Consider the following 15,020-nt stretch of genomic DNA (forward strand, 5'->3'; position numbering starts at 1 on the left):
ATCTCTGGACTTGTGTCCAGGGGATTCTGATAGCCCACATTTTTCACTGAGGAGCTCAAAGGGGCACAGACGGCACTCCCACCTCCACTGTTTTCCCCCATATCATCCCATAGACTGGGCTGGCAAAGACTGGCTGAAGGCCACTAGGGCTTCCTTACTGAAGGTGGATTAGAATCTGGATCTTACCTGCTCCTAATCCAGCAATTTCTTCTCCAAGGCACCGGAGGGGAAGACAAGAAGCAATGAGTGGAAACTCTTTAAAGAGAGAAGCCACCTGGAAGCAAGGAGGATTTTCCTGTCGGTGATCAGTGAAATGGCTTGCCTTCAGAAGTTGTGGGTGCTCCATCAGTGGAGCTTTTGACAGACAGCTATTTGTCTGGAACAGTATACGGGGGTCTCTCCTGCTTCAGCAGGCGGTTGGACTAGAAGACCTCCAAAGTCCCGTCCAGCGCTGATTCTACGTTCTAGCAAACCAAGTATGTCTGGAACGGTATACGGGGGTCTCTCCTGCTTCAGCAGGTGGTTGGACTAGAAGACCTCCAAGGTCCCATCCAGCTCTCTGATTCTACGTTCTAGCAAACCAAGGTTCTGATTTTCCACTTGGAGAGAGCTGGCCACCCCAAAACAGAGTCTTCAAGTGTCCTTACTGGGGCGTGTTTTTTTTTTCCTCCTTTGATCTCAGTTGGCCAATTTTATTTTTTTTATTTTTAAAAAGGGATATGACTCCATTGCTATGGAGAAGGTGGGCGGGTCAAGGCTGTCAGTTCAGACCAAGTCCAGGAAAGAGGACCTCTCTCGTCTCCACCAGCCCGTTCCACAGTTGTGGCCACCGACTCTGCCACTAAGGGGAGAGGGATGCTGCCAGAGGTTCCCCATCCCCCCCCATTCCTACCCACCTTGGCTGAACCGGAGACGACCCTCCCCAAAACCAGCCCCTCCTTTTTCAATTTTCTAAAGCTTCCAGCAACCCAATGGCCTGTGAAGTTCCGGGGGGGGGGGGAGGAGAGAGAGTGAGAGCGAGAAAGAACTAATAAAGTTTCCTGCCTCCCCCTCTCCGCCTTTCCAGAGGTCCATCCCCAAAGCGGGAGAAGGCCCTTTCCTCCCACCCCACCAACCCCGAGACCCACTTTCCCTTTGGAAAAAAGGCGAGCTCGTTCTCTTTCCACCTTCTTTCTTTCGCCCCCCCCCCCCAAATCCCAATTAAACCAGCTCGCTTTGGGATCCAGCCTTTCTAACTTCGCTTCTTCCTTTCCTCTCCTTCCCTCCCCCCCCCCCATCCTTTCCTGGTCCTTTCCGGGCTTCTCTTTGTTGGGCTGGGGGGGGGCAGCGGGGAGGTGGGAGACAAGCTAACGGCCCCTCCCCTTTGAAAAACCCCCCAAGCCAGGAAAAAAAGAGAGGGGGGGTGGGGGGAAAGAAGCAGATCGCCCAGCGAAGGAGCGGAGAGCTGAATGCTGTGCTGCCCTCCACGCGCAAAGACCCACAGCCCTGCCCCGGGGGGGGGGATTAAACGTCTCTTGAAATCTGCTTCTCATTTTCCGCGGGGAATTGACGTTCTCTATTCCCCCCCCCCCATCACCTCACTCTGCCGTCTTTTTAACCCTTGGGTCTATTGAACTTTCCCTCCTTCCCCCCCCCCCAAGTCCAAGCCCCCAAACTCCCTTTTCTTAAAAGCAAGCCCGCCGGGGCTCAGTTTCTCCTCTGTTGCATCTCTCTCTCTCTCTCTCTCTCTCTCTCTCTCTCTCTCTCCGGTTTCTCCCCCCCCCCTTCCTCCTCCTTTTCCTCTGCTCGGTTCCTCCCAGTTCTTCACGCTGAGCCATTTGGGGGGGGGGGCAGAGATTGGGGAACCTCGGCCAACCGTGCCAGGGAGCAAAGCGACGGGGGCGTCCCATTTCGCAGGCACAGCAGCTGCAGATGTTTCGGCGTGTCTTTCTTCGCTCACGCCCGCAGAGGAGAGTTCCCCCTCTTTTCTCCTCCTTCCAGCCCGGTTTTGCAAGCCTCGCGTACCTACGAGCAGTTGCGGGCTACAACGGAGTGCTAAAAACTCTGAATTCGCTTCGGCTCGGGCAGAATCTGACGTTTCTCTGCAGGCGATCTACTTGCTACCTGCGCCCTTCTTCTCAGTAAGTGGGATCCTCTCTCTCTCTCTCTCTCTCTCTCTCTCTCTCTCTCTCTCTCTCTCTCTCTCTCTCTCTCCCTCTTTCCTCTTTCCTCTCTCTCTCTCTCTCTCTCTCCCTCTCTTCCTCTTTCCTCTTTCTTTCTTTCTTTCTTTCTTTCTTTCTTTCTCTCTTTCCTTTCTCTTCTCTTTCTTTTTCTCTCTCCCTCCCTCTCCCTCCCTCCCTCTCTTCCTCTTTCCTCTTTCTCTCTCTCTCTCTCCCTCTCTTCCTCTTTCTTCTTTCTTTTTTTCTCTCTCTCCTTTCTCTTCTTTCTTTCTCTCTCTTCCTCTTTCCTCTCCCTCCCTCCCTCTCTTCCTCTTTCCTCTTTCTTTCTTTCTTTCTCTCTCCCCTTTCTCTTCTCTCTCTTTTTCTCTCTCCCTCCCTCTCGCTCCCTCCCTCCCTCTCTTCCTCTTTCCTCTTTCTCTCTCTCTCTCTCTCCCTCCCTCTCCCTCTCTTCCTCTTTCTTCTTTCTTTCTTTCTCTCTCTCCTTTTTCTTCTCTCTTTCTCTCTTTCTCTCTCTTCCTCTTTCCTCTCCCTCCCTCCCTCTCCCTCTCTTCCTCTTCCCTCTCTCTCTCTCTCTCTCTCTCTTCTTTCCTCTCTGTCTGTCTTTCTCTTTTCCTGGGGAAACTCAGAGCAGGTCCTTCGCTCTGCCCCCCCCCCCGACCCCCACCTTCCTCCAGCACTTCCCAAACTTCATTCGACACAGTGTTAAGCCTGGTTTGTAGGCAAGTGGGGGAGAAAAAAACCCCTCCTTTTTGTTCTGATTGCTTCTTATAAAAAGGAAAAATCTGGCTATTGTTACTGTTGCTCCTTGTCTGTAGATAAGTGGAAGAGAATATTAGCATTATTCTTGTTTATGAGGTGGAAGGTCCCCTTATTTGTATTATTATTCTTGCTTGTGGACAAGTGGAAGACCTTATTGCTATCTCTAGAGTGGAAGAACGTTTTGGTTTCTGTTTATAAAGATGGGAAAACCACTTATTCTTCCTCTTTGTAGACGAATGGAAAATCCCCGCATTGTTATTACTAATTATTATTTCTGTTTGTAGGAAAATGGAGGATGGTGAGGGTGAGGAGGGCTGATCCCACAGCCAGAGGTTTAGACTAGATTTGACATTTTGATCCAGTTATCCCACTCCTTCTCAAGGACCTGAAATACTTCTAGTTATTACATGGGTCAAGTGACTTTTATATGCACCCTCCTCGTCAGCTAAAGGGAAAGAACATTTAATGGAGGGCCATTCTCTTTCCATCCTTTTATTAAAACTCTCTTATTTCTTTCTCTTCCTTTCTTTCCCCCTTTAATCCGTTCACTGCTTCGTCTCTCGGAGGTTAAATGAAAGGTTGGAACTTAAAAAAAAAAAAAAAAAACTTCCTATAGGATGCAGCCTGTGCTGGTTTTTAGGGCCCCCTCAGAGGGTTCTTGTGGAGGGGGGCAACTGTATTGTAAAGCAAATTGGCAATTTAAGCACTTTGTCTTCCAACATGATTGATTGATGGCTTGGAAAGAGCTTTATTTTATGCCCGGCTGGAAAAGCAGGACGGTGTGTGTTGGGCTACGCTGTGCCAAACTGTGGCAACCACTCCACTCGGTCTGGTTCTGAAACGAAATGCCGAAGATTATAATGGGTTATAAAAAGAGGGAACGATAAGTTTATGACTCAATAGAGAATCACGTCCCGGCTCTCAGCGAGAAATGTTTAAGAGTTGTGTGGGACGGGGTGGGGTGGGGGTTTATAAGCATCTCAAGCAGAGATTTTGCAGATGGTGTGCACATGTGAGCTTGCCCTGTCGCACGCTGCGTCGCTGGCCACATGTGTGGCATTTCTATCTGAGATCCCAGATGCTTTTGAAAGGGATGTCTCTGGTTTTGCACATCTGGAAGGAAGGCCTCAGTCCCAAGTGATCAAACGCAAACGTCTCCCTGGTGAGCTGGGCCCAGGGGATGCCCCCATCTCTACTTCCTCAGTAGGACAAAGAGGTCAACGCTAGAAGATTCTTCTTCTTGGGCTTGGCAAGAGTTCCTCAGGCAGAGCTCATCCCTCTTTCATCTTGTTGGAGAAAGACTTGGGCATAGAGCATCTGGATCATCTGGGTCAAACACCAAAGATGGTTCTCCAAATTGCTAGACTTCCAAAATGTTGAGTTTTGGAACTCAACTCCTAGGCTTTAATAGTGGCCAGGCTGCCTCACAGGTTTTTTTCTCAACACTTCTGCAGCCTACTAGGCTGAGGAACCACTGTCTCCAGTTGTAGAACTCAAGTCTTAACGTTTGGAACATGGTTCCTGTTTTGATCGGCAGCTACTGGTTGAGGAGACCTCTTTCGCTCCTCTCTATTGCTCAACTCTTTGGCCATTTCATTTTTCCAGCTCTTTTCCTGGAATTCAGAGGCACAGAGTTGTTGTTGTTGTTGTTGTTGTTTTAAGTGCGTCTAGTTGTTTTTTCTTTAAACCTCCCGAGGGATGCCCCTGTCTCACTTTTCCAGAATGTGTTAAGAAACGTTGTTTTCAAGAAACGGTCAGTCTTGAAGGAAAATGCATTAAATCCAGGCTGAACTGAAATGTTAAACCAGAAGGTGTTCGTTTTCCTAGACCAGTTCATTTCCACAGGGGAAAGGAGTGACTTCCTCGTGTTTTGCTGACAAAACCAGGGATTTGCTGCTAACCGGTGTCTGTCTTTTGTATCCAGATTATCTGTTAAAGTGGGCAGGTAGACATGGGTTCTCTGCCAATGTGCCTGGAGGGGTGAATGCATGTGCAGTGGTGAGCATTACGGTCCCATGGATGAGGTCATTCCACTTCAAAGTGATGCTCTTTTTCAACGGCTTCCAGTCCTGATGCTCTGGAGCTTTCTGACTGGCAGGAATCTGCCTTCGGTCTTCCAACCTTTCATCTCGCAAAAGAAAAAAACAAGTCTGCAGTCCGCTCAGAGTTCTTACCGATCTTTGCAAGATCCCAGATAGGAATGAAACAGAGCATAGAACAATAGCGTTGGAAGGGACCTTGGAGGTCTTCTAGTCCAACCCCCTGCTCAAGCAGGAGACCCTATACCATTTCAGACAGGTGGCTGCCCAGTCTTTTCTGAAACACCGCCAGAGATGAAGCACCCACAACCTCTGGAGGCAAGCCGTTCCACAGGTTGATTGTCCTCCCTGTCAGGAAATTTCTCCTTCCTTCCAGGTTGCTTCTCTCCTTGATTAGTTTCCATCCGTTGTTTCTTGTCTTGCCTTCTGGGGTTTTGCAAAAAAAAAAGTTGACCTTATTTTCCAGAATAAGTTGACCTTATTTATTTGATCCTAAAACAGTCCACTTCTTTTGGAACAGACTTCTTTTGACCTGTCCTTGACTCTCTCGACACAAATTGGCTAATCCTTGGATTCTGGAGGAGAGGCTATTTCCCTCCAAAGTTGTGGGACCGGTTATTTCCCCCCCCCCCCAGGGCTGAGCAAAAAATAATGTTTTACAAATTCTCCACCTATTTCGAAATGGTAAAAGGGGGGAGAACATGAGGAATAATTATAGTTTCTTGGCAAACTAGGGCCAAGAGTCTCCACGAATGAGTAGGCGGCTATATAAATTTTCCTAAATAAATAAACAGTATGTCAACATCTCCCAGGATGGCTTGAGAAGGTAAGTAAAAAGGTGGAGCTTCTTTCTCAGCCATCATCTTGACTTTTTTGACCAGACTCCCCAGCAACTGGAGAGCTGTAGATCTTCAGGAAATTGGGTTCAGTCCATGAACCCAATAAACTTGCTTTGTGAATTTCCATTCCTCATCCTCACACAATTGTATAGATTATGGCTGGTTGCACAGTGAGACAGATGTTTGGACTGGATCTGACCATTTTTACCCACCTATCGAGACCTTCCTAAGGACCTGGGATAGGCAGATGTTGCTGTTTGATGGTGTTTGAGGTATTGTTGCAGAATGTAAGCTACTCCTAGTAAAGCTGCCTTTTGCAATTGACTGATGGTGAATTTGTCAGTACCAAAGATGATGATGATAATCTCCTCCTCCTCCTCCTCCTCCTCCTCCTCCTCCTCCTCCTCCTTTTTCTTCTTCTTCTTCTTCTTCTTTTTCTTCTTCTTCTTCTTCTTCTTCTTCTTCTTCTTCTTCTTCTTCTTCTTCTTCTTCTTCTTCTCCTCCTCCTCCTCCTCCTCCTCCTCCTCCTCCTCCTCCTCCTCCTCCTCCTTCTTCTTCTTCTATTTCTTTTCTCCTTCTTCTCCTTCTCCTCCTGGCTAAACACTAGTTGAATCCATGCTGTTGACAGTAGTTATCTAGACTGATCAATCATTCCTTGCAGCAGTTGCTTGCAGTCCAGTACTTCTCTTGAAACTGAAATTGTTGATAAGCATTTGAAACTGAGCAGAAAAATGGGCCTACTTTTCTTCCAAAAGCACCTTTTCTTCCAACATGCAGCTTGGCTCACTTTCTGAACTACCTGTAACCAGATTCATATGAGCTGGATGAGCTGGGTCTGCTGAAAAATTAGAGATGCCTCTTTGCTTGCCTGCTGATTCAGTTTTAGGATCTGCTTTTCAGTTATGCCAAGCTTCTCAATGCAAATATCTGCTAAGCTTGTGACGGTAATCCTTTTAAAAAAATTGAGTCTCCTGTTACTGTATTTTGAGTCATCGTTCAGAGATGCAGTAAGAGGAAAGTGGGGAGGGGGGGGATGTAGAACTTGAAGGTGTCTTTCCCTAGATGGAGCTTTGATTGAAGCAAAGTGGAATCCTCTACCCTATATTCAAGATTCCGCTGTCCTTCCCTTAGTGCAAATGACCGTCCTGCACCCGTCTTAAAAAGCTAAGCAAAGTCAGATCTGGATAGGAGGCCACAAGGAAATCCAGGGCTATAAACTAAAGGAGTTATTGGAGAGGGCAGGTGGAACAGTGTTTTTCGTAATGGCAACCCCTTCTGTATCCATGCCAGGAAATGTCACAGGCCTGTCATTGAACACCAGAAGCTGAGCTTGTTCTGAGCAGGGTTGTTTTTTTTTTAACTTGGGAATTAACCAGTGGAAATTGGGAAAATTTATCTTTAGGAGCAATTAATTAAACCTTCTAAAGGTTTAGGATAGAGAGGGTTCAGCTCAACTCCTTCCACCCTCCCAATTACCGGCAACTCAGCAACAAGGAAATATGTGCAAGAGATTGCAAACTGCTCCTGCTGGCTTAAAACGGTTTTTGGACGATTTCTTTTTTTTAACCAACATTTGTGCAGACACTAAGAGTCCTGATCACTGGAAAGGTTGGCTTAAAAGAGAATCTCTTTCTACTGTCTGGGAATTTCTTTTTAAGAAGTGCCCCAGTCATAAATCTGGATATTTTTCCTTGCATCCCCTGCTCATTCTAGTACCCAGAACAAGCCTGCATTTTAGGGATGAGTCACTAGCCGTATCCGAAAACAGAAAAACAATGCTGACTAAGAAGCAGAAAAGACGAAGTCCTTGATAAGAAGGAAAGAGACAAATTGACGTCTGTTCCATCCACAGACTGTCATCATCCTGCAATTTATTCCATCCTCTTTTGGGATAGTGTTTGATATAAAAGGCAGACTTCTTGATAATAAGCCAGCTTGTTCTCTCCAATTTTTTTTTGTTTTAAAAATGGGACTGTTTCTTTTAGGTGTCCCAATAATTCTAACATTTTAAAAAAAGGACCTCATCAAAATCTTGAGCAAGTAACCCGATCCTGCCTATTTGCTTTCTTTAAGTTTATAAGAGAGTGCAGATGTTCCTCCACTTACAGCTACAACTGGGGCCAGGATTTCTGTTACTAAGCGAGTTTCACCTGATTTTTACGACTTTACGGTTTTTATTTTGCTCTGGTTGTAAGGCGAATCCAGCTTCCATTATTTGCTTGATGGAACTCAGGTGGCAAGATCAGAGATGGTGATCCCCCCCCCCTCTCTCTCTCTCACACACACACACAACACCTGCAATCATTGGGAATACATGCTGGTTGCTAAGCAACCAAATTGTGAACAATTGTGGCCATACGGATGACGCAATGGTCATAAGTTTGATCTAGTGGTTAGAGAACCAGGCTAGAAAGACTGTGAGTTCTAGTCCTGCCTTAGGCATGAAAGGTGGGTAGATGATTTGGAGCCAATCACCAGGAGACTGGGAGTTCTAGTCCTGTCTTAGACATGAACTGGCTGGATGACTTTGAGCCAATCGTCAGGAGAGGGTGAATTCTAGTCCTGCCTTAGGCATGAAAGGTAGGTGGGTGATTTTGAGCCAATCACCAGGAGACTGGGAATTCTAGTCCTGCCTTAGCCATGAAAGCCAGCTGAGTAACTTTGGGCCAGGCCTTCTCTCTCATCCCAACTCACTTCACTGGGTTATTGTTGTGAGGAAAATAAGAGGAGGAAGGCGTATTGGATACGGTTGCCTGCTTGAGTTAGGGTTACACATAAATAAAGTGTGAAGACCAGTCATAAACCACTTTTTTGGATGTGCTATTGTAACTTCAAACGGTCGCTAAAGAAAAGGTTGTAAGGCAGGGGTCTTCGAACATGGCCCTTTTGTGACTTGTGGAGTTCAACTCCCAGAATTCCTCAGCTTGTCCTAAGCTGTAACATGGTTTCCTCAATTCTGGGTTACATCTTATGGTAACATTTACGCGATTTGTAAATCATGTTAAGCATAGTTGATGAATTCCACGTTTGAAGACCCCTGCCCTAGACCCTTGTATTTCTCTTTGCAATCTGCTAGCCCTGGTAATCCGTTTTTAGGAAACGTAACAAATATATTTGCAGAGATGACACTTGTATTTAAAGGTCACTACAGTTCTGTCTCTCTCTCTTGCGCACAGATATTGGCGGAATTCATCAACTATGCTTAACATGATTTACAAATCGCGTAAATGTTACCATAAGATGTAACCCAGAATTGAGGAAACCATGTTACAGCTTAGGACAAGCTGAGGAATTCTGGGAGTTGAAGTCCACAAGTCATAAAAGGGCCAAGTTCGAAGACCCCTGCTGTAAGGCCTATCTTTAAAAAGCTGCTGACAGTGGATGAAGTATGAATATTAGCACATCCATGTGAGCAAAACCTACACTGCATTCCATCTCTTCTGGGTCTCTTCCCCCCCCCCCTGCCTTGCCCAGTTGTTAAGTCAGACAATTGGGATCGGTGCACAGGTTGAACTTGGCATGGGGCAATGAATTTGCCAGCTTTGCAATCCCAGCTAAATCTCTTTCAAGTTTGCGAACGTCTAAGCTTGCTTTGTGAGCTCTCTGGCTCCCTGTTGCATTCTTGGTGGGTGTTCGGGCCAAAACGAAAAAAAACGTTGCATTTCAGGCAGAGGCGAAATCTGCTGGGATCAGCCTACGACTGGGATCCACCAGTTAAAAATAAAATAAGATAAAATAAAGACACATCCCGGTGTTTTAAAAGAGTTAGAGCTCCGGTGTTTTCCATCAAACTGCTTCCTCAATTCCCGACCTGCGTGACAGCCTCTTTGGAGAAAGCAGATGGCACCCTTCCAAGCTGAGATCGAGCAAAACAGGAACAACAGAAGCTGTGCTCAACACGAACCCACACACACAGCCGTCCCATGTGGGATTCGGAGCAGGGATAATAAAGCTCTTTGCATAGTCCAGGGCCCTTTTCAAGAACATGTGAGGCAGCCAAACAATGCAACAGGAATGTGTGAAGGGGTTTAGGATGACTAGGACTGGGATTAAAGTCTTGCAAAGCAGCGAGCTGGATGCTATTAAGCGTAGCAAAAGGCTTATGGCTGGTGCATCGCAGAAAACAGCTTTCTTTCCTTGTGCTTCATCCCCAAGTTTGCTCGTCCTGCACACTAGCTTAATTCTGGCACTGAAGCTTGGAAAGATACATCTCAGATCCAAGAGGACCTTGTCTGCAGGATTGTAGAGAATGAAGGGGCAGGGATGTTTGCTCCTTGATCTGTTTAATGAACAGAAGGACTAAGAGTGATACGATAGCAGTGTTCCAATATCTAAGGGGTTGCCCCAAAGAAGAGGGAGTCAAGCTATTCTCCAAAATGCCTGAAGGCAGGACGAGAAGCAACTGATGGAAACTAATCAAGGAGAGAAGCAATCTAGAACTAAGGGGAAATTTCTTAACAGGAAGAACAATTAACCAGTGGAACAGCTTTGCCTTCAGAAGTTGTGGATGCTCCATCACTGGAGTTTTCAAGAAGAGACTAGACAGCCATTTGTCTGAAATGGTATAGGGTCTCTTGCGTGAGCAGGGGGTTGGATTAGAAGACCTCCAAGATCCCTTCCACATCTTAAATTCTGTTCTGATCTTCTCTGCTTTTGCTCCCTGGGTTTCTTTGCAGACCCACCTCTCCTGGGCGTTGTGCCTGGACGTCTTATCTTTCAAAGCATGACAATGGGTTGAGGACCTCAGGATCAGAAGAATGACATCCTCCAAAAGGAGCCTGTTTTGGAGAAAAATCTTTGTTGGGTTATTGTGGTTGTCATGGTCCAGCAAGCCAATTCTGACTTCAGATGGTTCCATGCAATTTGGATTGTATTTTTATTTCAGAAGTAGTTGGCCCTTGCCTTGTTCTTCTTAAGGCTGACCCAAAGTTATTCAGCTGGCTTTTGATGCCTGAGGTAGAACTAACAGTCTTCTTGACTTCTTCTTTGGTCTCTTCATTTCTACATCCAATGCAGTCTAAACATCTGGGTGACTGTGTGACCAACCATAACAATAATAATAAGTCCTTGCAAAATTCTTGTAAGGTTTTTCAGAAGTGCTTTGACTGTTCTAGGATTGAGTCAGAAGAACTGGGGCAAAGCCATCCACCAGGCTTCATGCCCAAGGCAGGACTAGAACTTAGATGTCTCTGCTTCTGGTCTAGCACCTTAATCTCTAGAGCAGGGGTGACCGACCGTGGCAAGTTTAAGAATGTGGACTTCAACTCCTGGAATTCTCCAGTCAGCATGGCTGCCTGACTTGAAGTCCCCAGGTCTTAAAAGTGCCAATGTTGGGGACCCCTGTTTTAGATCAAATTGGCTCTTGGGTTACAATAAAATGACTCGCACACACACTCATTGGTGTTCATGCTTTAGACAGGACCAGAACTTAGCATCTTCCAGCTGCTGATCAAACTGGCTGTCTTCTGGGAATCCGAACTCTACCGTAGTTGTTGTACAACACCCCCACCCCCACCCCACTGACAGAGAACAATAATTGGGATAAAATGTTTGGGTTCTGTGATGGGTTGATTTATTAGAATGGGCCATAAATAGAACTTTTAAAGCAGGGATTAGACCAGTGTTCCTCAACTTTAAGAGGCAGGGACTTTAATGCCCATAATTAGAAGGGAATACCTGTAGTTGAGGGTTGAGCTGTGGTGCTCTCTAAGCGTGGTGGGTTTATTGCAGACCTTTTGTTACCAAACTAGGTAACATCACTGCTAGAAGGGAGTAGGGCTTGCTTTCTGTTTGCATACAGTGGCTTTCCCTACCAGTGTTGGTGGTAGTGTAATTTATAAACAGAAAGCCAACCCCACTCTCTTCTAGCACTGATGATGTTACCTAGTTTGGTAATGAAACATCTGCAAGAAAGCCACCAAGCTCAGAAAGCACCAAGGACCCCACAGTTTTCCTCCTCCTCCTCCTCCTCTTTCTCTCCTTCCTCCTCTTTGCAAACCCTACTCCCTTCTAGCACTGATAATGCCACCTCGTTTGGTAGGGAAAGGCCTGCAAGAAAGCCACCAAGCTTAGAAAGCACCAAGGACCCCTCATTTCCAGAATTCTCCAGCCAGCACAGGCTAAATAGGCAAAGTCCTTGGACAGTGAGTAAGGGCTAGCTGAGTCCTAATTCCCTTTGCTAAGCTTGAGTAAACCCATTCTGCGTCCGTGCCCTTCGACCAGCCTAGGCTTATACCAGTGGTTCTCAACCTGTGGGTCGGGACCCCATTTGGGGTCGAACGACCATTTCACGGGGGTCGCCAAACAAGGCTGTCCGCCATTTTTCCCCCTTTTCTTTGGCCATGCCCCTGGCACCTGGTGATTTATAAGTGGTTGGAGGTCACCACAACATGGGGAACTGTATTATGGGGTCGCGGCATTAGAAAGGTTGAGAACCACTGGCTTATACAGTGTGCAACATGATGACGCAAGGCACCAGGGCAATCAACGCAAGCACCGAAGGAGGATGAACCATCGCGGAGCACAGATAAATCCTATCTCCAGGTGCCATATATGGAGGTGGTTTTTGGCCTAGGAAATTTTCAGTGAGCCAAGCCTGAGTCAGATGAGCCCTCGGATTCGTGACAGCTATTGCAGTTCGCGTGGGATGAGGAGGGTGTTGATGTTTATGCATGCCTGAGCCATCCTGTTGCAGAAACAGGGAGCCAAAGAACATGCGTTGTGACTCCGCCAACAGCTTCTCCAGAAACGGGAGAGGAAATGGGATCCATCGCTGGATTCACTTCAGGAGACACAGCTTGGAGTTCCTTCTCATGTCCTCCCATTGCGTTTGGAAATTAAAAGAGCTGTCTTCTCAACCCGTCACTCTGTGAAATGTTAATTTTCCTCTTACTCTGTAGGACAATAAGGGTGTGTGTTTGTGTGCCTTCAAGTTGGGGTTGATTCCGAGCAACTGCCACAACAAGTCTTGGCAGTTCCCTTGGCAAGATTTTCAGAAGTGGTTTGCCATTGGCTACTTTTGGGGGGCTGAGAGAAAGTGACTGGCCCAAGGTCATCTAGCTAGGTTTTTGTCTCAGTCTTATTACTCACTATCTCCCGGTTTTTAAGCATGATGCTTTAACCACCGCATCGAACTGCTTCTCCAGGAGAGGAAGGGTCTGAAGTTAATTCCACTCAGGGTCTGCAACCCACAGGCAGAGTTCTGAGTGATACTGCAGCAGATTGATTACACCCTTAGGAAGTGCACAAAGATCAAGGTTGTTACCACAGTTCAAGGAACAGCATGAATTGTGCATAAGCAGGTAAGTCAAATCCACTGTGCATAGGATACTGGTAGGTGCTGTACCAATAGATCCAGCTTTGTCACTTGAGCGACACAGATCATGCTAATTAAACACACCTATTTCAAGAAACAATAGTTCTTGGTGCAGAGCTTTGAGCTTTAGAATACAGATAATCCTTGATTTATGATATAATTAAGGCCAGAAGTCAAGCCAGTAATTAAGAGAGCCATCCCATGACTGTGCCAAATTTTTATGACCTATTTTATGGAAGTCCTTAAGCAAAGGATGCAATCATAAAGCAAACCTATTATCTGCAATTGTAGGCAAAGGAGTGGCAGAATCCTGGGGCAGAGTTAAAAGGGGGATCAGCCTAGAATCCCTACATAGCTACAAGCAGACTAAATCCCAACTCCCCTTGAATTCCATAAAGCTTTATCTAACTCATAGCAGGTGCCAGTTGTTAGCTGAGAAGATTCCTGTGCAATGGCTATGTAGCAATAGATTGGTTTAATTGGACCTTCACATGTGGACCTATGCTTTCATGCCTGACAGCAAGGCCTTTGTTGCTGGAAACTGGAAGCAAATGCAGGTTTCCAGAACAAAAGTCAAAAATCACAGTCTTGTCATTGTGAGACCCTGCAAACAGCCATAAGTATGGTCTAGTTGCCGAGTTCCCAAAATGCAATACCATGACCACAGTCCAATGGAGATTCTTGTCCTTTTGGCCACTCTATCTCTCCAACTCTTTTCTTGGAGGACCAGGACAGCTCAAATGGACAACTGACCAGGATCTGGACTTCCAGTGATTCGAATGAAACTTGTTGAATTCTCTGCAAGCCTGGGCCTGCCTGGGGATAAATTTTACCCACTTAAAGCTAGTTAACTAGGTCAGCTAATCCCTTTTTGATGTTCCTACAACATACTCAACTTCCTATTGTTCTCAGCTGCGGGAACAGAGCTTATATGTCTGCTATTAGTTTGCGTCTCATTTTGGTGCCATCGCGTGCAAATGCCATCCACATTTGGTATAACACTGTCTATTCAGACTGGCGACAGCTCTCCGATGTTTGGACTGAGGTATGTTTTGCAGTTGCCCAAGACTGATTTCTCCGAAGGGCTCCAATCCAGGAAGTCTTTGTGCCAGCCAAGCATCCCACTGCGGATGTTTGACCGATCTGAGCCAATTTCTCCTTGCCCATTTGATTCTACCACTTTGTCTTTAGTTATTGGTCAGTTTTATGCAAGTTTACCCCAGGGACACATGGACTGATTTATCTGCATTCAGAGCTAAATTCTGTTCTTGGCGCATCCTGTTTATTGAACAAAGGCCGAGATGTTTCATAGCTGACGTTGGGCTCAAGAGGAAAGCAGCCAGATCAAAATAGGATTTCAGAAAAGAAAGAAAGGGGAAAGGACTTGTCTTACAATGGACCCCCTGTAAATTGGCTCATGTTTTGGTACTGCAGGATCCAATCTGGGTTGGACACCAGGACCAGAGGTTTAGTCTTCTGAGCTGGAGCCCATGCTTTGGGAACCTCTCTCTGCCAGAATGTGTGCTATGGGCTGCTCTATGTTTCCTATTTATGTGATGCCTAGTTGGGTGTGGCTTCCTATTGATTGATCGGTGTGTTGATGGCTGGCTATTGGCTGTTGTTTCCTTGTGCTGCCAAGCCCTTGGCTCCTAAGTACCTGATAAGTTGGTGGTAAATCAGCACTGTTTCCCAGGCTTCAATCATTTCCCTGACTATCTTTGTACCTGCTCGGCCAACAATCTTAGTAGCTGCAAAATTGAATGTATGCCCTTATTCGTTGCAATGTTTTGGTGTCGATCACTGTATGTAGTGGCCACTATATTGTGTGTGGTTAAGTGTGTAAATAGTGCAAAGGGCACGGCTATGACTGTTGCTATACCTTGTATCCTTATTTCAAATTGGCCTCATT

At 46.2% G+C, this 15,020-nt stretch overlaps 1 protein-coding gene across 1 annotated transcript in view; it reads left to right on the plus strand.

Moving 5' to 3' along the window:
- Positions 1 to 1,829: 1,829 nt before the first annotated feature.
- The window catches only part of NTN3 (netrin 3), a 93,180-nt gene continuing 79,989 nt past the window's right edge, over positions 1,830 to 15,020 (plus strand). The window contains exon 1 of the mRNA XM_039360719.1: positions 1,830 to 2,120. The gene's annotated coding sequence lies outside the window, so the exon portion shown is untranslated. The remainder of the gene's footprint in view (positions 2,121 to 15,020) is intronic.

Source organism: Crotalus tigris, unplaced genomic scaffold (genome assembly GCF_016545835.1).
Source record: "Crotalus tigris isolate CLP2741 ecotype Arizona unplaced genomic scaffold, ASM1654583v1 scf7180000019173.45859301935:6455823, whole genome shotgun sequence".
NCBI classification, from domain to species: Eukaryota; Metazoa; Chordata; class Lepidosauria; order Squamata; family Viperidae; genus Crotalus; species Crotalus tigris.